The 23,013-nt window shown below is 38.5% G+C and overlaps 1 protein-coding gene across 1 annotated transcript in view; it reads left to right on the top strand.

The window, feature by feature from the left end:
• Positions 1 to 23,013, top strand: part of LOC122816481 (galanin receptor 2b-like) — a 294,626-nt gene that overhangs the window by 266,682 nt on the left and 4,931 nt on the right. The gene's annotated exons all lie outside the window — the stretch shown is intronic.

Below are 23,013 nucleotides of genomic sequence, written 5' to 3'. Positions count from 1 at the left end.
TATTGCCTCTCATTATCTGTTCTACTGATTTATTTGCTCTGAATTAATTATATAGGTAGATGTTGGATAGAGTAGTGTATTTTTACACTCTAGCAAGTACTTGTTTTTACATGAAGAGGTCAATGAATTTTCCATCTAGTGCACTAGGAGGTAGCCTGAACTGTTTAGGTTGGAGAAACACTGGATATTTCTGCATGTAGTTTTATTGGCGGGAGGGCTTATTAATCAGCTTTTCTTGTTTTTTTGTGGCCTTATAAATTCTGTACAATTGAGTGGCCCTTGGCTCATTTATACAAAGTGAAGACTTTTATGGAATAATCATACTTTTATAAGCCATTTAAAGCACACTGCTATATCCGTATCTTTAAGATTGTCTGTGGTAGCATTTTGTATCTTTTAAGTTTGTTTGTGGTAGCTTTTCACTCTAGACACTCCTTTACTGTGATTTTACATTAGGAGGGCTGGGATTATTCATCTAGTGGTTCTAGGAGTTTACTTGGTCTATCTGTGGTGAGAAGCACACAAAAGGGTTCTAAGTATCTTTTTGTACTTCTCTTATATACTGTGCCTGTAACTTAGCAGTTCAAAAAAAAAAAAAAAAGAAAAAATGTATTATTTGCTGTTGCTTTAAGTAATTAACTCCACTGTATTATATTGTATTTGTTAGTAGTAGCGCGGTTGGAGGTAGTTTCTTTGGTCTTGTTACACTTGGGCTCCAATCAACTATTCTGTACATTAGGAATCTATTTTTCTGCACCCATATGGCAGAAGTGTGCTGATCTAACCTGTCTGAGTTGGGGATTACTTGTGGAAGGCTTATTGTGTGCTTTCCTGATTTGTAGTTAGCTTAAAACTTGTTTGTCTGTGCTTGTATTTAATCCTCATGTTTACATGTTGCTGTTCTTGGCATAGCAGCATTTTTTCGTGGCATGAACAGTGACTTTTGGCATTTAACATTGCCCTTGTATAGGCGCAAAAGCCTAGAAGCTCAGTTTTTCCATAAACAGCTGTGAATGAAACCCTTCCAAGCTTTTCTGCTGCTCTAGGAACAATCAGTAGCACACTGACCAGAGTTCCTTATTGAGCAACCTTAGCCTGCACAAAGTATAGGTACTCTGGTAGTCTTGGTGCTACCAGCACATCCTGTAAAATAACCCATCCTCTTCCCTAATAAAACATGCAGTAAGAGCCTGCTATCATGGAAAGGAAGTTTTCTATCATCTCCCTGGCCATTCTGATAGACACAGGCATCCTGAGGTAATGTAGGAATTGTCTCATGTATACTGACAACCACTTACTCCTGAAACAAACAAATACTTTATGTGAGAGATGTAGTTATACTATGAAATTGGAGGCAAGACTTTCATATAAGGGCAAATTGAATGCCAAATAGATTGTCAGCACACACACATTTCCCACACTAAATAAAGACATGACACATAAACCCACATATGTGGCGGTACTCACTAGTAACTTACCAAAAGGTCTGAGGCCTCCCAAATGGAAACCACTACACCAAAGCACATAATCACACACACTCACACACACACACACACACACACACACACACACACACACACACACACACACACATACACACACACACACACGCACACACACACACACACACACACAAACACACACCAGTGTCTCAACAAATAAGCCCATAAAGTGTAACACCAAAAAAACTAATGTATTTGTCATAGGTGACTCAATTGTAAGACACATGAATGTTCCCTATTCAGACTGGATATGGAATGGGTTACAGTTAGCTGCCTGTCAGGTATCAGGATCCATTAAGTCATTCAAGCACTCGAATAACTCAACCACAAGTACTTGTTTGACTCTGTCATAGTCTATGTGGAGGTGAATGACCTGAGATGTCCCTCACTGAATATGAAGACAGGCATGACTGAGCTCTCAGATTATGTATCACAGGCAGGTATTAGCCTAGTCTTAGGCCGCATTCTACTTTCTGCACGGATGATGCCACAATACAAACAAAAAATGATTGACTTAAACAATTGGCTTAGCTTTTGGTGTCAGTCCAAGGGGATCAAATATCTGTCTGCCTGGGAAGATATGGTCAACAGGCATTCTGCTTTGCCAGAGATGATCTGCACCTGTATCCACTAGGCGTTCAGATACTGGCAAAGGCATTAGCCACCCATATTGTGCCTTTGCTAGGGAGTATCAAAATAACCAACCTCCCAACATAACGAAATCCTCTCTAGATAAACTCAAGGAACTACTGCTTAATGGCAAAAGTCTAAAGAAGAAACTGCACTCCCTCAAAGTACTCCTCGCTTTGGAAGATGCTGACATCTGTGCAGTCACTGAGGCATGGTTCAAAGGTGTAGTAAGCACCCTGGCTGTGGAGGGCTACAATGACTTCCATACATTTATATCACAAGCTGAGCATGAAAAAAACAAAGGATAAGGTGTATCCATCTTAATTAAGGATAAGTACACCTTGAGACTGGTCAAACAGTATAATTCTCTTGAGCTACTCCATGTCCAATTAACTATAGGCAAAGCCCCCTATCACATCATAACTAGCTATAGGTCCCCCACCACGAAGCAGGAAAATCATACTGCATAATTGGACTTACTGGAGTCACTTGCCATATAACCCAACACCTTACTCATGGGTAATTTTAATTATCCTACCATTGAAAGGCCAACATACACAACCACAATCAAGCTGGCTCAGAGGTTCTTGGACTTTGCCAATGCAAATGCTCTGAAACAGTTAGTCAGCACACCCACAAGAGGCTGAAATATCCTGGATATAGTACTCACTAACATGGAAGAGCATTGCACCCCCCCCCCATGTGATGTCCACCCTGGTAAGATCAGACCATAAATCAGAATCGCTCAATATAATTATTAGACCAGATCCCCCATCAAGCTCAAAATCTTCACCCCCTGTCCCCTCCAGTCATCCCCCAAAGTATACCTGCCACCATTCCTCAACCTATTATCTCAAGAGAGCAGGTCATCTCGGTGCTCTCCAAGGCCAAAAACATGGCATCAGTGGGACCAAACAACATCCCAGGTTGCCTTTTAAAAAAACTTTATACTCAAGCAGTTTGGGCCTCTGTGTTTAGCTTCTCATCCAAAGGATGACACTGCAATGTTAGTGGTTGATCTACCTGTTATAGGAAGAGAACCCACAGCCTTCTGCACCAAAGGTGTGTGTACCACCTGCAGCACCACTGATACTGACTAAGACTCTGCCTGATACTCCAATTGTTGGTGTCACCTCCTGTGCACTAAAGATGCAAATGTGGTAATAAATAGTAATAAGAAAGAATTTGACCATAGGGATTCTTCATAATCCTTCCATATTTTTAAAACTGCTTCATTTTCAAGGATCTGCTTTTCATTTAGTTAGTATTTACTGTACATATTATCAAGATGTGTAATATCTGAGCTGGTTAAATGCATTGCTGTGAGTATGGGAGTTTAATGTGTTAATGCTGTGTCTGCATCATTCTCTTCCTCATACCTTCTTGAAGGGAGAATAAAGTGACTACCATGAAAACAAGTTCCTGCATATCAGGTGAATATCATCGCTGATGGAAACTGTGCTCTGTAGGCTTTTTGCCTGCACACCTAAAGGTGCATGAGTGTGTGGTGAATTAGTGTGTGTGTGTGTGTGGGGGGGGGTGGTGTACACGTGTGTGTGTGTGTGTGTGTGTGTGTGTGTGTGTGTGTGTGAGTGTGTGTGTGTGTGTGTGTGTGTATGTGTGTAAGCCATATTTACACAAGAACAAAACACAAAAACCCCTCCCCCTTAATTTATGTTTTATTTTTACTAAGTATGAGGTTAGACCATGGTACAAATACCTTTACATTCAACCTGTACTAATACATTCTTGCTCCACTAAATCTTCCTTGCTCTTCATACATATCTTTGTGGAGGAGCATGAAGACATTTCTATATTTCCTAACCAGGGTATGCCAGTACATCTGAATTCACTAATAACAAACAGATAACAAGAATAGGTCTTTGCCTCATCCTAGCATGAAGGAACATTCTCACAAATATTTTTAAGAAACTATTGGACTCAGAAGGTAGCTATAATTCCAAGCTAAAATGAAATATAAGAATGAATGATTCTGTGAACTGAATACAGTTTTTGCCTCTATGATTTAGCAGAACTGCATGTTTAAATGATTTGTTGGCTATTTACTTATATAGTTTAAGGATAACTACTAAGTAAACCACTTGAAACTTTAGTTTTAATACCTACGAAAGTCACAGCTACCTGTTTTCTACATAATAATGCAAAAATGTATTAGGCAGATCAGTATGGAAATGTGATAAATGAGATCAATAAAAGGTATGCAAAGGTATTAGAATCAACAACTGATAAAGTCAATACAGATCATGGTACAATGGAGCAACCGCAAGGTCAGATAGTAATTCCAAGAGAAAAAAATCAGAGATGTCCTGAAGATGCTGCATTTTTCAAGGCTTATGGCCACATCAGCATCATCATTTAACAACTAAAATAATTACAGTTTCTTTCAGTTCTCCATAGTATGCACAACAGGTGTTGGGAAGGGTGAAAGCCTTGCATTTTGAACAAATCTAGTATTCTTCCTATGAATAAGGAATAGGAAGAACTGGATAGAAATCAAGAAATATGGGTCTACTAGTATACTAAGGTGGTTATGTAAGGTAATGGGAAGGGATATAGTCAAGAAAAAATGTGTTAATCTCTATGATGATAGAATGCTGGAAGATAGAATTCCTAAATAAATGGATTATCAAACATTGCTGACATTTTTGGTTCAGGAAGAAAGCATCTAGTGCTGTAAATATAGAGGCATCTGTAGATGTGGATTATGGAGGAGTTTCCAATGTGTTTCATAGAATAGTCCATAATCTGTTGATTAAAGATGGTTCATCTTGGTATATATCATGTCTTGAGAAAGTAGATAAAAAACTAGGTTTCAAATATGATAAGTGCCTGTTTGTCTTTGAGTCCAATGGAATACAGGTGTAGGTACACCACAACAGTGTTTTTTTAGACCGGTGTTTTCAATGTTCTCATGAGGAATATGGAAATTAATGATCACATGTGGTGCATAATAAAGCATATCAAGGATGGGGGAAGTGGATAGCTGTCCTAGACCCAAGCTGTTAGGGGCATGATCAGCTCTATAGATGAAGTGTGAATTGATCCCTGCAAGAACAGTGGCAATCATTTAAGGACCCACAACAATGAACTACGGTTGCTTAATACAGTCAATGTTTGTGTGTTATGATATATAGCAAGCACTGATATAAATCTTTGCCACAGTTCAACTAAACAGTTTAACAAACAGCTACTATGCTGTTAAATAATAGCTCTTTGGCTTGAAAAAATATTTTTATAGTCACAAAATTTCAGCAATGAACTATCATAACTTTTTTCTGTAGTTTACTGAGGTGTGAGCAAACAGCCATTCTGACCTAAACTCTCAGAGGGCATAATTTTCCATCTTCAACTTTGACATAAGTTTTTTGGTCCTCACATTCAGAGCACCAAATGGAACACATTGCCCAAGGCACCAACCACGCAGTCTACAGGTATTTTCACTAAAAAAGATTATAGTACAACTTGGATTTAATTAGCCCAATAATTTAAATATGGAAAGGATAAAAGCTGGAACTGAATTTGGAATTTGGCTGAAAAACAACCATTATTACTAGGCAAGGCAGAATTAAGACATCTCTCTCTCACTCTCTCTCTCTCTCGTTATCTATCTATCTCTTGTTCACTATTTATTTCTCTGTCTATCCATCTATCTGTAATGAAGGAGTTTATAATGTGTTCTATTGCCAGCAATTATTGTACAATGATCAGTGGTCATGGTCTCACTATCCTTACTGCTGACCACCAATTTAATATGCAAGGGGATGATATAATAAACTTATATTGACCAGCTGTAGAACTGATATGTAATTACTGGCTCCCTTTCTCCCTAGCCCAGTGCCTTTCATTGCAAATGTGTAGACAAAGACCCCCCCACGCATGCATGCACACATACACACATACACATATTTTCTATGAGGGTTTAATGATATTTATCTAGTGCCACTGCCCCTTTTCCTCTTTCTACTGTAATCCAACCATCAGCTAAACCACTCTAGTACACCAAAAAACATAATAACTGTTTAGCCTTAAAATAATTCAACCATTAAATCATTGTATGATAGCAGCAGTTTGAGCAGTACCTCTTTAAAATTCGGAAGCCAATAGTTCAGTTTGCAACAATTCTATATAAAATCCATATGCTAATACATAAACTACCAGCCATTAGCTTTTGAAATAGAATAATAGAAAACTTTACCTGAAATAAAAAAAAACAAGCAATTCAGACTGCAAAATCAAATATTCAGGTAGTTCTAAATTTACACAATGAAAGTACAAAATACTGCATCTAAATATTCAGATACTTTACTGCCAGTTTTAAGCTCAACTTACCACTGGCAGTAGCCATTTCTGACTGACAGACTGTCCTTCCACTGTGCTTTTCCTTATGGAGGTGCAGCACTGCAGTGGGCTGCTCCTCTGGCTTTCCACAAATGTAAATGGGGCATTCCAAGAAGAGGTATATGATAATGAGGCATGTGTGGTCCCACCTGAAAATGCCTACGGAAAGTAATTTATGCTGCCAAATAATTCATAGGATTATTCATCTGAGCAAATCATCACCACTAGCTATGTTAATTAACATGGTAAAAAGTTCACTTTTATCCATTACTTTTGATGGGAGAAATTACTTTAATGCAAGTTCCAGGGAGTTTAACAGGCAGGTAATGGTGGAGGGCACATGCATGCATGTATTATATGGCTGCATTTGTGACCACATACAAAGGTGTGAGAGGTGTATGGTGTGTGTGTGTGTGTGTGTGTGTGTGTGTGTGTGTGTGTGTGTGTGTGTGTGTGTGTGTGTGTGTGTGTGTGTGTGTGTGTGTGTGTACATTTGTGCGTATGTTTCAGTGTGTGTCTGTCTGGTTGGTGGAGGATTAATTAGGGTATAGTTGGAGTAGGTATCAGTGAGTGAGTGAGTGTGTATGTGAATGGGTGAGTAGGCCTGTGAGTGCAATTGGGTGAGAGAGGGTGTGCTTCATGTATAAAGTGTGTGTACATGAATGCATGAACATGTGTGTGTGTGTGTGTGTGTGTGTGTGTGTGTGCGCGTGTGTCTGTGTTTGCATATGTGTGTGTATGGGGGGGATCTGGTTGCCATATAGCTAATCTTTCCTTGACTAACAAGTAAATCCTACAATACTGAGTTGGGAAACACTAGACACCAGGTACTTTAAAATATTACCTTAAGTTACATCAGAGTTCAGTATCCATTTCAGTTACTCATGAGTAGCAGGTTTTGCAGCATGAAGAGTGTAATGAGCAATAAGAAGTATTAAACTGTAATGTCTGATGGTGACTGACTGCAATCATTTGAAATTTATGAGGAACAGTGAAAAAAAAAAAGAGTCAGTGTAAGAACCATTCTGTAAACTCAGGAAGATATCACTGGGAGTCTGTGTGTGAGTGTGTGTTTGTGTCTGAATGTGTACATGAGTGTGGCAGTGACTGAAGGAGTACTGGTGCCAATGGGATGCTTGGACTACCATGCAGCAAAGTGCTTGCTTGTTCTTGATGCAATCACCAATCAGTTTTGGAGATATGCATAATGACAGATAATAAAGTCTTTCCTCAGTGTGGCTAATGTCTCTCTGAATTGCTGGTTTTTGTAATCTTTTTCAAGCCCACTTTTTGCCACTGCCTTTCCTGTATGCAGCTAGCCTGTTTCTAAATACTGCCCATTGGTAGCATTCAGGAAAACTAGCTAACATTTTTGTACCCTCCACTACCAGTAGCTAACTATTTACTTAAATGATATATTCCACTGATTTGTAAGTTCATAATAGCAGTTGCACAATTTCACATGCACTGGAACTTCCATCTCTAACTCTTCTTAATAATGCAGTCCAGTGTGGAGAGTCAGAATCAAACTAGGAAATAAACTAATGATCTCTCCCACTCTCCCTCTCTCTCTCTCTCACTCTTTCTCTCCCTGCCTAACATAATTGCAGACTGTATTCGCTGTCTTTGATCCATCTGAATGCAATATTTCTTCTTAAAATCACAGGCAGTATTTTTGTTTTTCTCCAATCTGAATGGCAGAATGTCTAAATAATATAATGTATCATTTGACCCATGGTAGCATTTTGTGGAACTGTAAGCTTTAAGCACAGTAATTATGCAAACATTTGGGAAACAATTTTCACATGTTAAAAACTCTGCTGCACTCTCTTCTTTACAATGCACATTTTACCTATTGCATGATTTAATGTAAATTTTTTGAACAGTCTTTTATTAAAAAAATAACTCTGCTTAATACAGCATTCTATATGTTTTACTGAAAGTCATTTGCAAGCTTCACTCACTCAGCATGTCACATCTTGCCTTTGAAAAAAAATTAATTTCCTTTTGTCTTAATACCACTGTCTATCTATCTGTCTATCTATCTATCTATCTATCTATCTATCTATCTATCTATCTATCTATCTATTTATCTATCTGTCTATCTTAAAAGACTCATAGGTCCACTTCTGAAAGCAAAAAAGTGACCAGTGGTGTACCACAGGGCTCTCTTTTGGGCCTTCTCTTATTTGGCATGTATTTCTCAGACCTTCAAGCCAGCAGTCCTGGTCTATGGTTAACTAAGTTTGCAGATGTCTGTAAAGTGGGTGTTGTTATTCAGTCTTCAGGTGGCTCACAATTACTCCAGCATGGGTTAGATCATGTTAAAAAATAGTGCAAGGACAATAACATGAAATTAAATTTAAAAAAATGTAGCTTAGTTTATTTTGATAGATTCACTTACCATATAGGTGATGCAAACCTCCAGTTAGACACTATTGTCCAAAGTAGCTCAAAAACAATTTTCTTTGACTTATCTCATTTCCAAAGGCATCTCCATTAGATCCACATAGGTCTTAATTCCCCGTTACTCATACCTAATCAGACACATTATTGAATATAATGTGCCTTTTGGCATATATTTATCTAAACATATCACACAACTTGACAGACCTCAGAGATTCATAACTAAAAAGATCAGTGGTCTCAAAAATCTTAGTTATTGGGATGGACTGCCAGCCCTTTCTCTGTACTCTGTCTCTTACTGACTCCTCCATGGAAATTTGTGCCTAGCCTTTTGAGCCATGAAAGATCCAACCCTGTTTGATCCTGTATTTCTTCACAGAAGTAATGTAACATCAAATATTTTATTAAAAGAACTAAATCTTCATCAGCAGTTAAATAAGTCACATTGGCATGATGGTTTCATATCCCAACATGTCTCTCAGCTCTGGAACAAACCTCCACTTCATGTCAAGCAGAGAAGCTCTCTTGCCACCTTCAAAGCAAACTTACATAATTGGAGGGACAGTCCCAAATTCTCCCCTGGTCTATTTTGTCTTGCCGTTCTTAAGGCTAGAAAGAACTCCTGAATATTTTCTTTTTTTTTTTTTATTTTGGTAAAGCTTGTAATAGTCTACAGACTGATTGCTCAGTACTTACCTATGAACCTACTATGAAAATTTAACACATCAGGATTACACTTAAATTTGAATAAAATCAAAATTATACTTAATAACATGCAAATTCCTGCCTTAGGTGAATCCACTACCCCCTCTACTAGGTCCTATGGCTGGGCTGCGCATCTCGCTACACGCCTGCATCCCCGGGTGCACCCCTCCAGTATTAAGAACATCTTATATAACCTAAAAGACTTCAAGGAACATTCCCTCCCTTTTGAAAGCGTGAAGACTCCAAGGATACTGCTTGAGTATAGCAGTGAGAATACTCCCATACTACCAAGGAATCCTCAGTCCTGCATCCCCGGGTGCACCCCTCCAGTATTAAGAACATCTTATATAACCTAAAAGACTTCAAGGAATGCTCCCTCCCTTTTGAAAGTGTGAAGACTCCAAGGATACTGCTTGAATGTAGCAGTGTGAATACTCCTATACTACCAAGGAATCCTCAGTGTATGCAGCCTATTAAGCTAGTTGCATGACTGTTAATTCTGTACTCAGTAGCTTACTGCCTGAGAGAGATAGTTGCCTGCCGCAGTCCCCATCCTTCTTCCATCCCTCGCCCTCCCAATCTATGTCTCTGTTCTGCCATTAGGCTCCTTGTGGATTTTTAGCCTCTAAGGGCTATAGCCTTCTGCAACTAAACGCAGGATCTCCGTATCAAAAACCTAACCCTCGAGCCCCGCTTTTCTTTACTCTACCTTTCCTCCAATTAACCACTAGGTGGCAGCAAACCAGAGCATTACATTGCTCCTTACCTGATTTCCCTTTTCTATCAAGTTTTCCTTTTACCAGTAGACTTGTTTTTCCTTCCCTTCCCTCCCCTCATTATTTCCCACTACTTACCTACTCTCTCTCACATAGTACTACTGCCTTATAGAAAAATAAGATTCTTACCCTGTGTCCCAGTGACTGATTGTTTTTCTCTAGTCTATTCTTTTCCCTCTTGGTCTGACCCCGCTCCGTTTGCCCTGCGGGCTCACTCCGCTCCTCTACCCTACCCCCAATTCCCACACACCCCAGTGCTGTTAAACTTATACTTCTCCAGCCACACCCCTTCCCCTCATCACCCAATCACTGACAACTCCAACTTAGCCCCACCCCAAACTCATTAAGTCCATAAACTATACATCACCTTCCCACCCTCTCCCTACCATTTCCACACTACTTCATCCTGTATACCTAACATTTTACAACTTCCTCTCCTACTGCTACTTGCTCGTTCCATATAATCCAATATCACCTAACTTTATCTATATCTTTTAGCTCATCTTTTCCTCTCCTCTACCATCACTCTATCACTCTCTAAAGTCCTTCCCTCTACCTACCCTACCACACATCCTACACACCCTAATGGCCTCAACACATAATTCAATACACACACACCTACTACTCTTAACTACTACTCTAGCATCTCTAACTATACCTTACACACTAACCTTCTTAGAACACGTTCCCTTGCCTGACTACCATCACCCCTTCCAGCAAACTTTACCAATTACACATGGAAACTCCCTTAACCACATTAACATAACCTCTACTGCCAGCTATATACTTCCAAAGTACCATAGACCTACCCACATTACTTACTTCCATAACAAGAAAACCCTAATTAACTACAACAAACTCCTAAAAATAATACTAAAACCTCAACAACATCCCCTATTAGATGGTGACATTCATCCTAACCCTGGCCCCCAAACAGGAATTCCCAGTAACCCACATAACTTAATTTCTCATGAAACTACTACCCCAAAAAGGCCTTCTAACTCCCTCCTGATAGCTCACCTTAACATCCGTAGCATTATCAACAAAGTTACCCAACTTCATGCACTCTTAGATGTGCACAAATTTGATATCCTCTGTATTACAGAAACATGGCTCACACCCTCAACTCAGGACCAGGAAATTACCCCTCCTGGATATAATATCCTGAGATGTGACCGCAAAACTAAAAAGGGTGAGGGAGCAGCCATTTTGTATAAATCAGAACTCAATGTTTTACCCTTCAATACCTTCCTTCCCACTGATACTCATGCTGAAACCCTTATTGCCAAACTACAAATCAACAACACTAAATCTATTTATCTAATTTGCTCCTATCTTCCTCCCGTAAATAATATCAAAACCCTTGAAAACATACTTAGTTGCCTCTCTACTCACCTACCTCAGGAAACCATTGTCCTAGGTGACTTTAATATAGACTGGACTAAGTGTAGCTCCCCAAATCCTATCTATAACATACCTCTCTATGGCTTCTCACAAATAATAACCACCCCTACTAGAATCCATAAACCAAGCAGTAAAGAATCCATCCTTGACTTGATCCTTATAAATAATCACCCAGAAACTTACAAACCAGGTATCCTTCCAGATGATATTAGTGACCATGCTTTAACCTATATAATTAAACAAAAAACGCATAGCCCAATTTGTAATACTTTCAAAACCTCCCGATCAAAAAAAACTTTCAACCAGAGAACTCCCAAAATGAACTGAAAGCATGTGACTTTACTACACTGCATCATATGCAACTAGATGAGGCAGTGACCTACTTTAATACTAGATTCCTTCAGATCCTAGATTACCATGCCCCCTGCTGCACCTCCCAAACCAGAACCAAAATAGCCCCATGGCTCACAAAACAAACTAGGCAAAAGATCCTACTAAGAATAAAATTTGGGCCAAATAGAGAGCCTCAAAAAACTCATCAGATCACCTTCACTTTAAACAATTGAGAAATGCCACCAAAAAAAGACATTCTACTAGACAAAAAAAGCTTTTACCTTCACCTACAACAAACCCACCAACAAAATCCACAAAAGTTCTGGTCAGGCATCAATAAACTACTTCAGCCTGGACACTCAAAAACACCCACCCCATCAGGTATCACCCATAATAACTCTAGGCAGATAACTGATGCCTTTAATAACTACTTTACTGAAGCCATTCAAACGCTAGCTAATACATTACCACCTACAACCACTTCCCCACTAAATACCACCTACAATCCTGTTCCTACCTTTTGTATGCAACCTGTACCTACATCCCTGATTTGCAACCTCCTTCAAAAACTCAAACCTTGCACTCCTTCTGCTGACTGCCTAAAAGCAGAATACCTGCAAATTGCCACTAAAGTCATTGCCTATCCCATCTCCATCCTTATAAATAGATCTATTACTGAAAGCACAATCCCCTCCATATGGAAAGTCTCCCATATAATCCCTCTACATAAAGGTGGGACATCTACTGAGCTCTCCAACTTTCGACCAATCGCCCTACTCTCACCAATAGCTAAAATAATGGAAAAATGTATCCACCAACAACTACTTCACCACCTTCTACACAATAATCTACTTGCTTACTGTCAACATGACTTTCGACCATTCCACAGCACAACTACCGCCCTCCTATCCTTTGCTAACTGTATAAACAAAAATCGTAACAATAACTCTCATTCCTCTGCACTATCAACCTCTCAAAAGCATTTGACATGGTCAACCATCATCTGCTTATTAATGTACTAAAAGTCCAGTCACTTAACCCACAAGCATTACTCTGGTTTACATCTTACTTAGAAAACAGACAGCAAGCTGTGCTTTGGGATAATAATCTTTCTACTCCCTTGCCTGTGAACATTGGAGTACCTCAAGGTGCTATTTAGGCCCTCTTCTCTTTTCAATATTTATTAACTATCTAAATGCCAAAATCCCTCTAGCCACCTGCATTCAATATGCTGATGACTCAACTCTCATATGTTCAGCCAAGTCCTCAACCTCACTCCAGACCCTCACCCAGACAGTATTTAACATTGTTGAAGCATGGTTCATGGAACACTACCTCCTCCTGAACCCCCAAAAAACAAAACTATTGCTCTTTGTTCCTACACAAAAGTCACCACAAATTCACTTCTCAGTAACCTCTAATAATGGAACTAGCATCTCCCCTGACACTACAACCCGTCTCCTGGGAATAACAATAGACAACAAACTTAGCTATGATGACCATATAAATACTACCATAAAGTCTGTGAACAAAAAACTAGGCTCCCTTTATAGAATCAAACCCTTTCTTACCCCAATAGCTAGAACCACTATTGCTCAAACCCACCTAATCTCTACCCTCTTCTATGCTTCAGCCATATATACCAACCTTTCTAAGAACAACCTTAATAAACTATCAACCAGCTATAATAACATAGCCAGATTTGCCACTGGCTCTCCCTTCAGAACTCACCACTGTCACAACCTCAAACAACTGGGATGGTTAGAACTCCAGAACCAACTACTTTGTCAACAATTTTTTATCACACAAAAGATCCTCTACCACCCTAATAATACTCCAATCCTCACTAACCTAATAACTCCCTATAAAAATCTTGCAAAGTTACGCTCTGCTAACAAGCTTCTAGTTTCCACTATAAAATATAACAATAAAGCTGGGGACTCACTTTTTACCAACACAGTGGGAAAAACTTGGAACCAACTTCCAAGTGAACTCTCAACTCTTACTTCCTCACTTCTTTTTAAAAAACACCTAAAAGAATATCTTAAAATACACTGGCTCTGTCCTTGCCCTAACCCAGACTGATACCTCCACTGCCCCCTTTCTACTCCCTATAATTCTCTACTCTATTGTTCCTTACTGCTTTACTCTACTGTTCTATGTTCCCTACCTATTAACTCCTAAGGTAACCTAATGAGACTTTTTCCTTCTAGTATATTAAAAAATATTAACTCTTTTTTCTTTGATTTTCTCTCATATGTTGCTTTTTCTCAAATTTTAATCTCACCTTAGATCTACTGTTAGACTCTGTATAAATTTATACTCTTATACAATCGAAACAATGTATAACATTCTCTTGTTACTACTGTATATATTCTATGTTTTGTTACTACTTATACAATCGAAACAATGTATACCATTCTCATGGTACTATTGTATATATTCTATGTGTTGATACTACATATGCTTATGCTTGGAGCTTTTCTCCCTGGGCCTCTACTGAAAATGGACATATATCCAGTTAGACTAGCCCGGTCAACAAATGTAAAATAAATAAATAAATAAATAAATAAATAAATAACCCCTTTATTAAGAGGCTTTACTTCAGTATGATCCTTATAAACTATATATATATATATATATATATATATATATATATATATATATATATATATATATATATATATATATATATAAACAATCTTCAACACTCCTAGACTTCTGCCAATGCACAGGTCTACCTGTAAAAGTAATTGTAGCATATTATTCTTCAACTGAGTCATTTAGATACTTTAAAACTATGAACACTTTCCAGTGCCTTTGTTGGATCCACAAAAAGCAGAAGTTTATAGAAATTTATGTTTTATGTTCTTTAGCTGATACTCTCCATTAACATCCAGAAACTCTATGGACCGATACTTTGCTAGGAGAATTATGGTCAATTAAAAGGATTCTGCTGTCAGTCAAACAAACTTTACCTGTCCTCTACAGCTGATTTAATATTCTTTCTTTCCATATATAGTTCTCAAATGGAACAAGAGGAGGTCATAAATGCCCTGTTTTCATTTCTGAGGCCAATAAAGGAAGCCTATCAGCTTTCACAAAATCTGAATATCATCACTTGAAAAAAAAAAAACAGTCCATTTTGCATCTCACATACTCATTGCAGTTTACTGCTTGTGATTCTTCTGGTTCATTCTTAAGTCTGTTTTTTTCTGAGCTTTATCTTCAAACTCAGGTAAGTTCACTTAGAAGCACTTTTAAGCATTATTCCCTTCATCATGCAAACTTTTCATGTAATTGGACAATTTCACTGGGGTCTATTTCGGCTCTACAAAATTCTGTTTCAGTGGATGCTGTTGAGAAACTCATTACTTTTCCTGCTGTGAATGATCTCAAACATCAACATTCTCATCCACCTCAGAGGTTTTATAATCCACAAACTCTTCTGAGGTTTCAGTCATTATCTTGATATTAACTTCAAATATCACACTAATACAAAGAAGATGTACTTCTCACATACTTTTTGTATGATGTTTGCCCCTTTGCCTGCTGAACACAAACCTTCCCCCTGATCATACTAATCAGTCATAGGGAGGTCATGATATTGTTCCATGAACTCACTGGCATCCCAGCACTGACAAAATGTTCCATTTTATATTGCAACTGTGCTGGTGGTGGTAGTAATACTTATAACACTATAAGGGTCGCCTATGCCTGCTGTGCCTTGAAAATGTTTGCTTCTTTACATGCACTGAGAGGGGCTACTCTCAGTGGCTTGGTTGGCAGTAACCATGTGATCCCAATGACAACTCCCGGGTACTTGAAAGCCTCCAATGTCCAGCTGAGGCCCTCTCATTAGGATAGTGGCATGAGCTGAGGGGGGTTTGCCATCCTTCCATCCCTCCCTATGCTATCAAGACCCTGAGCTACTGAAGCTTATATTTCATGGGCTATAGTTACAGCACAGTGTCCCTCCATTTATACTTTTATTGTTATTTAAAATATTAAAACTTCTCTTATAAGCACCTTTCAATTGTTAACGAAGAGTGACTTAAAGAGAAAGCTCTCTTTTAGAAACTCAACTGATTTTTTTTCCTTAAAAAATGTACATTCTGTTGCTTTTCAACCAGTATCTTTGTCAGTTTTAGTGCTGTTATTTGCTCTGTCACTGTATATAACAAGCTGACAACATTTTCTATTTATCTCTTCTAGTATAAGAGCAAACTACTTTGAGTGAGGGACCACTAGAACCAGGAGGGATCACAATGGTGCTTGTCTCAAATATAAAACAGGTGTATGTCTGGAAAAACTTCAGTGGTGAATTTGCATATATCTGTTTTTTTCTCTAGTTGTAACAGACACATATTGATTCAGTATGTTGACTCCTCAATAATGTCATATATCAATCTGCTGTTAATGACAGGGACTGACTTTGGAATGAACATTTGTCTCTGTATGTTATGTTGTAACTGAAAATATACCTCTGTGTTTGTATTCTGTGAAGAAATGCTATCTGTTAACTACAATGTGTTTAGAAAATGATAATATCTCAATCATTGTACCTATGTATGTCACTGTGTATAGTAGTGTCATTATATGGATTGTTTCTCCCAGGCTTGGACGGGTGAGCTATTCCTGTCAACAAAATAAGCAAACAAATAAAGGTGCAAGGTTCAATACTGCATGTCCTGACAGAAATTATTTATTGCTGTTTGTTTACTGGGAAAGTCTGCCGTGGTCAACAGTACCCCATTTGAGTGTAGGCCCAGGGAGAAAAGCTTTAAGCACATCATTTACATATTAAATAAAAGCACATTTTGCAGCAGAATTATTACAAGTTTACAATCTACAATTTTAGAAATTGATGGTTACAGCATAACAAAATTGTTTATATTGTGGAAGTGTTGACTATAGTGAGAATTAATGGTGCAAGTTATACATGTATTGGTTCTACATTCAAAAAGAGCTTGGCATTAATGTCGAAGTTACAAAGAGAAAAACAAATGAAAGAGGGTAAATATAGATGTGAAGAAGAGACTAAAATGGATTAGTCAGGTAAGTTACAGGTTGTATTAAGTCAAAGCAAAGGTACAAAAAGAAAGAGTAGGGAGTGTTGGTACTTAGAAAAGTAAAAATAAATTCTGGGTATATAGTGGACTCCTAACAGAAACAAATCATGATTTTTGTAAAAATTCTTTTAGCATATGTTTAAATACTGATAAATTGGAACTGGCTCTAACATTTGTCTGTGGGTTATTCCAGGTGTTGGCCACTGTATAGGAGTAAAGGCTTTGTCCAGTTGATTTATTGGGTTTGTATACAAAGAGAAGTTGTTTGTTTTCTGATCTAAGGGATCTTTTATTAAGGTAGTTGTGTGGTGTGGCACTGAATGCAGGACAGCAGGTACGTTTAAGTATGATTTTAAGGGTAGTTGTAAATTGTAACAAGAGAAGAAGAGGAGATGGTGTGGAAGTTCAAAATGTTCAACAGAAAAAAGAGCAGAACAGTGATGGGTATAATTAGTTGAACTGATTGTAAATTTCAGAATTGTATTGTAACATGATTCAAGTTTTGACTTTACTGAAACTTTACTGAAACATTGAACTTACTGAAAATGCATGCTTCATATAGATGGTTGCAAGGGCAGTCTTGAGAAATATATTTAGAAAATGCCTGTGCCTGTAAAACATCCCTAGTTTCTGATGACAGATGTGGAGATCACTTAAGGTTTTCATCTATTATTACTCCTAAGAGTTTTGAAAGTAGGACAACTTCTATTTTGTCATATTCTGAGAAAGATCTTAAACTTTGTTTTATCAAGTATAGTTGTTTCAAGAATAAAGAGAAGCTTTTTGTTAGGGTTACTAAGCTACATTTCAATGGAGGTGAAGACTTCTTGGTTTGCTGCTGTAGGTATAGTAGATTGTTTGAAGAGCATACAACAGCAGAATTGCCTTTATATTGGATAAGTAACATTTGGTAAGTATGGTGCGTGAGTACCTTGCCCTCTCACTGATTGCTGTCTGTTCGAATGATAGCTGGTATTGCACTGGACAGGAGGGGTGAAAGATCAAGGTTAGAGAGTTGCTGTAGAAGTTTAGTATGGAAAAAAAAAGTATCAGATGCTTTTGAAACAAGTGAAAATAATGCTGAGAGTAGCTTGCCAGAGTCCCTAGCTATGCTGACAGTGGTTAAGAAAAATAGTAAGGCTGTTGTACTGTGGGCTGGAAGTTAACTGTTAATTTTGGTGTATGTATTGTAGAAGCTTTTTCTTGTGTATTAGAAAGATGGGAAAATATAGCAATTGGATGGTAGGTAGATATCTTAGCGGAATTACAGCCCTTATGCAGAGGGATAATGAAGGCTTTTTCTCAAATGGCTGGTACATATGAATCTGAGATGGATATATTTATAAGGATAGCGAACAGGTAAGCAGTAGCCCCTCCACCAATTTTTAAATATTCAGCTGTAAGGTTGTAGGTAGAGTTAAAGCTGGGTTTAAGTTTAAGTGGAAACTTTTTGATGATGGTGATCACAGCAGGTTTTTTTTCCCCTAAACACCTTTACTGAATTATCACTTCTGGTGTAGGCAAATTTACATTCATATAAAATGAATCAAACTATATTAACATAACAAACATTATACTTCACATATATTGCTATATATCATATAAACTAAGCAATATTACATAAATTATTCAGTTCCTGTTTTTTCTAAACAAGACACATCTTTATTAAACCCTCACTTACTGCATAGGCAATCATATATTTACATAAAATATTCTTAACTTCTGATGCTAGACTTACTCTTGGACAGGCCCTCCTCCTCCTCCCTACCCTCTTTTATGCCACCCCAGTCCTTACCAATAGTCAGGCCACCACTCTTAACAAACTTCAACAAACTTACCATAAAATAGCCAGATTCATTACTAACTCCCCATACAAATCATACCACTGCACTGCCTTAAACTCTCTCCTGTGGCTTGAACTTCCCAAACTATTGCTACTTTATCAATTTCACATGCTTCATTCTATCCTTTATAAACACTCTTCCTGTCCATCTCTCTCTGGCTTAGTCTCTATATACACTTCATCCCAAACCCCCTGTACTTCTAATCAACAACTACTTGATATTTGCCACCCAACAAAGTCTGTAGGCAAACTACTCTATAAACACTCTGTCGCCCATGCCTGGAACAGACTTCTCCTTGACTTACGTACAATTTCGCACAGCTCCCACTTTAAAACCAAACTAAAAATGTATTTTCTCAATTCCAGGACCTGCCCTTGCAATGACCCCACTTAGTCTCAACCCCCCACACTCTCCCATATTAAGAAGCCCACTTAGTCCCCCCTTTCACCTCTCATAAGGTATTTGCATAATTCCACACAAACTGCAGAATTATATATTTACTTTGTTTTACTTCTCTACCTAATGCATTATCTCCTGTAAAATTATATGTTTCTTAATGTCTTTTTTTGGCTCCTTCTCCATACTTGGAACTTTAACTTGTTTGTATGTACTCAACAAATGTAAAACTTTTGCTCTGTATAATTGTTTCTCACCTCATTTTTTTGTATTAATATGATACTCTGTAATTGAAATGTATTGTTGGAGCTTTTCTCCTCGGGTCTCCACTGAAAATGGGCCACAAGCCCAGTTGGACTAACCCGGTTAACAAATGTCAATAAATCAATAAATAAATAAATAAATAAATAAATAATGAATGAAAGCAAGCCACACAGACACAATCCTAGTTGCAAGCATTTCACATCACAAACCATACTGACACACTCCCAGTTGCAAATATTATACAGCATGTATTATCTAACCAATCTTTCTCACTCAAACATTACATAGCTCATTTAAGTCCTGCTGCCTTTTAGACCTCATTCCTCCCTTGTATGTATTGTTACCACAATTCTCATTTTTACTATGTAATTTGCTCCTACCCTTTTCTAAGTATCTCAGTTCCAGTTGACTTATCTCTATTACTATATTCACTACTTGCAGTATAGTTGGTTTAGATTTTGATTTCTATTTTCTAGTAATTGCTTTTTTGGCAGCCACCATTATTAGACACAGCAAGGCCTTACTATACCTAAGCAATTCCGATTTGGTATCATAGCTTTGAAAAATCATCTCCCTTGTCACACTAATCTGCCCACCCAGCATCTCCGACAGTGCAGCCTGCAGAAAATCCTTAAAGTCTGCCAACTCACTTAACTCCCTGAAAATATGTTTCCCATTACCTCTTTCTTCCCCTTCACACCTCCAACACTTATTATCTGCCTGAAGAAAAATTCTCTGGAGTCTACTTGGGATATAAAAATATCTATGTAAACATTGCCAGGCAAAAATCCTAAATCTTCTAGATTTTATTGCATATTTGGGAGACATACATATATCCTCCCATTGTTTCTTTATGAATTGCTTGTCCAATCTCTCTTCCCAATCCTTTCTAACCACTTCTGATTCATTCTTATAATTATCATGCGATATGTTATTTGCTCTACTAATTATTCCTTTTTTAATGGCAACTTCTGTTCTAGATTCTGTTAAAAACTGTACCAGTACTGGTCTTTCTTTTAGGACCTCTCCTATTTATTTTTCTTTGCCTATACTCTGATATCAATCCTTGATAGGGAAGGCAGTCTCTAACCTGCAGACCAAGTAAATTCTTGGCGTCTTCCCATTCTGTCGTCTTTCCCTCTCTAGTTATTTGCTCCCAGTGCCTAGGCTAGGATTATTTTCTTTGGATGTTTTTTGGTAAAAGAGAGAATAAACAAGGAGGACGTGTTATTTTATGAAGGAGGAATAGTAGAGGTAGAGTTATGAGGATAGAGAGGGGATGAGGGGCATATTTTACCTGTGGGAGTGGCTAAAAGTCAATACAATGATTGTTGAATAAGCTGGCAGTTTGATCAGGGGATTTGTCTTGACATGGAACATGGTCGTTTTTAGAACCAGGACTAAGTAGAGAAATAACAGATCAGATTTTTTTGTGGGTTATACATATGGTGGACTTGTAGTTTGGTGTAAAAGTTTTTTTTTAAGCTAATCACCCTTAACATCCACATCCCACCCCACCCCCCAGTAAGGAAACCTCCATAAAAAACTTCTCCAAAGCCAACTTCATGCTACTCAAGTCAGAAGTGACAAACTTCATGACACCCATGCAGAAGGGAGCTGAAGGTTTGACTGCTGAATCCTACACTAAGGCACTGTACGAGCACATCCACTCATGCATAAATCGTGCCATCCCAAATAGAACCAAGATGCTCTCATCCAAAAAAAGAAGCCAATCTGGTGGTCCCCTGCCATAAACAAACTTTACAACAAAAGGAAGAAACTGTTGCAGAAAAGAGGAAAATCCCATGATGCTTAAAACTTCCTTACCAGCCTCAGTAAGAAACCAAGGTCCCTCATAAAATCCTCCAAAGCTAGTTATGAAAATAAAATTGCCAAAGATTCCAAAGACAACCACAAGGCATTCTATAACTATGTCAAGAATCTAAATGGCAATGCTCAGATCTGCTCTGAGCTAAAACAGAATAGCATTAAATATACTGATCCCAGGGATATTGCCAATATCCTGGCAGATTGATTCAGTGCCAACTTCACCCCCCTCTCACCCCCTAAATGGCCCATCTCAATACTGGAAGATTGCCAAATTCCAGTAATAATGGCTACACAGGTAAAAAACGCACTCTCCAAAGCTAAGAATACAGCATCCATGGGACCAGATGAGATCCTGGGCTGTGTACTACATGAACTACAATATGAACTGGCACCTCACCTAATTGTCATGTTTAATCATAGCCTCATCTCAGGTTTCATGCCCACTGAGTGGCGCAGAGCTACAGTTATCCCACTCCACAAGGGGGGATCCACCTTGGATCCCGGAAACTACCATCCCATCAGTCTGACAAGCCTTATCTGCAAGGCCATGGAGCATATTATCATGGAACTTATAAAGAAAGACATTGGCAACCTTCAAACACTGGACCCCACCCAGTTTGGGTTTGTGAAGGGCCAATCTTATCTCCTAAACCTGATTGACTTCTTCGAATCAGTCTCCAGAGCCATGGACAAGGGTAAGGTGGTCCACACAGCCTATCTAGATCTTGCCAAGGCCTTTGACACCATCCCCCACTCTGGAATCATAGATAAACTTACCAAGCTGGGCATTAATCCCTACGTCACCCAATGGGTTGCTAACTGGCTTACTGCTAGAACCCACACTGTAAAAGTAGCCGACTCCAAATCCAGCTCCAGACAAGTGACAAGTAGAGTACCTCAGGGTTCAGTCCTGAGACCGCTCTTGTTTGGCATCTACTTCTCTGAAGTACAGGCCAACACTAAGGGACTCTGGATAACAAAGTTCGCAGATGACTGCAAACTGGGAGCCATTATTGAATCCCCAAATGATGTGGATACTCTACAAAAGGGCCTTACAGAAACACATGCTTGGTGCCAGAGCCATGGGCTCAAGCTCAATGCCAAGAAATGTATAGTTATCCCCTTTGGGAAAAAACATGTATCCTTGAATTACCATATAGGTGGCAGTACAATAAACACCAAAAGTGTGATAAGAGACTTAGGGACACAGGTGGACAGTGGTCTTACCTTCGATAACCACATCACCACAACAGTCAGGAAATCCTTCTATGTGGCACACCTCATCACTAAGGGCTTTTCATCCAGAAAAAAGGAGGTCATTGTCCCACTGTACTCATCCCTCATTAGACCCATTATAGAATACAACCCCCTGTTTGGTATGTACCTCTCAAGACATCTGCAACAACTGGAAAGGCCGCAGAAATACCTCACTAAAAGAATCACAGGCCTAAAGCAGATGCCCTATGTTGACCGCCTTAAAAAACTCCAGCTA

This window comes from Protopterus annectens, chromosome 12.part0 (genome assembly GCF_019279795.1).
Source record: "Protopterus annectens isolate FY-2018-M chromosome 12.part0, PAN1.0, whole genome shotgun sequence".
Taxonomy (NCBI): Eukaryota; Metazoa; Chordata; order Ceratodontiformes; family Protopteridae; genus Protopterus; species Protopterus annectens.
Note: the sequence above shows the minus strand (reverse complement) of the source record. Positions and strands in the feature narration are given on the sequence as shown.